The sequence below is a fragment of the Trichechus manatus genome, unplaced genomic scaffold (assembly GCF_000243295.1).
Source record: "Trichechus manatus latirostris isolate Lorelei unplaced genomic scaffold, TriManLat1.0 scaffold00101, whole genome shotgun sequence".
Classification (NCBI taxonomy): Eukaryota; Metazoa; Chordata; class Mammalia; order Sirenia; family Trichechidae; genus Trichechus; species Trichechus manatus.
In genome coordinates, this window is record NW_004444037.1 from 7297571 (window position 1) to 7299162 (window position 1592).

Sequence of the window (1592 nt, forward strand, 5' to 3'; positions counted from 1 at the left end):
TTGTACATAGGGTCGCTATGAGTCGGAACTGACCCAATGGCACCTAACAACAACTGGGTCTTTAAAGTGAATCATCACATTTACCCACCTCAGCTTCCAGCTCCCAAAGGGTACACTGGGCACAGATGTTAACCAAAAGCCTGACTGTTACCCAAAGAGGAAACTGTATTGGCTGCCACCCCTCGTCTAGAGTATCCTCTTATCTGTCTTTATCAGGGACATGTTAGGATGCATTAAGCACTAAGCTTTTCAGTTGTTGATATTATATTAGTATGTATATAGATTTTTACTTTGGAGAGTGAGAGCAGGAAGGAAGTACCATATATTTTTGAATATGTCACCTGTTGTTGTGCAACCAACTCATCCTGATTTGCCTGGAACTTTCCCAGTTTTATCGCTGACAGTCTCAAGTCCTGGGAACTTCCTCAGTCCTGGGCAAACTGGGAAGGCTGGTCACCCTAATCCTCCACCCTAAATCTCTGCAAAGGGGCAGAAAATTCAAATTAGGATTTTTAGGAATTTAACTGTTAATTATAGTCCTGTTGAGGCCAATTCTAATCGCCTCAATAGAACACATTTAGTAACCTCTTCCTGAGAGTCCCTTAGTTGCCTCAGGCAGGTAGATGCTGTAAGGGCTAAGCTTCTTGGGGTCAGTCTATTCCACTGGAATTTTTTTTTGCCAAAGGTCACAGGAAAATTACCCACTCAATTCATCATTTAATTTGAGGTACACTTTTGATTAGATGAGGAGCCCTGGTGTGCAGTTGTTAAAGTGATCAGCTGCTAACCAAAAGATCTGTGGTTCAAACCCACCCGCTACTCAACAAGAGAAAGATGTGGCAGTCTGCTTCTGTAAAGATTTACAGCCTTAGAAACCTTATGGAGCAGTTCTACTCTGTTCTATAGGGTCGCTATGAGTTGGAATTGACTTGACGGCAGTGGGTTTGGTTTTTGGGTTTGATTAAGATATTTAATATATAATTTTTTTTCCAGTTCTTCCTTTGTCTAATTCTGAAAATGTATACCCTTCTATTTCTTTGAAACTGTGTCAGGTAGATGTGGTTTCGATTGAGAGATGAGGCAGTTGTGGTAGCCCTGGCATCCACAGTATAGTGTAGGTCCTCTGGACTAGAGGTCAGGAGACTGGATTTTGCAGACTGGCTCTACCACAAAGCTAGCTGTGAGTACCTTGGTTAGGTTGCCTAGCTTTGCTGAGCGACTGTTTTTGTTTTGTTTTTTTTTCTATAAAATGGGGATGACTATAACAGCAGTGTCACAGAATTGCTCTGAATATTAAGAGAAGCAACTTGTGAGAAAGTGTATGACATGTATTGGATTATTCAATAAATGTTTCTAGATGCTGTTGTTGAATTAGCTGTAGTACTCCATTGTAACTTCACTGATAAGAAACTAGTTTATTGTTTCCAGTGTCAGGGTTTTCATTTAGAACACAATATATGTACAGAGTGATTAATTCCTGTTATAACTACTTAACATTTTCTACTATTGACTTTCCAAACTACTCAGCCATGTTTTTGTTATGCCATGACTTTGCATCCAGTTACTTCTATTGTTTAAGTTTGATTTTTTCT

The 1592-nt window shown here is 39.8% G+C and overlaps 1 protein-coding gene across 3 annotated transcripts in view; it reads left to right on the forward strand.

Moving 5' to 3' along the window:
- Positions 1–1592, forward strand: part of SCFD2 (sec1 family domain containing 2) — a 547542-nt gene that overhangs the window by 138000 nt on the left and 407950 nt on the right. The gene's annotated exons all lie outside the window — the stretch shown is intronic.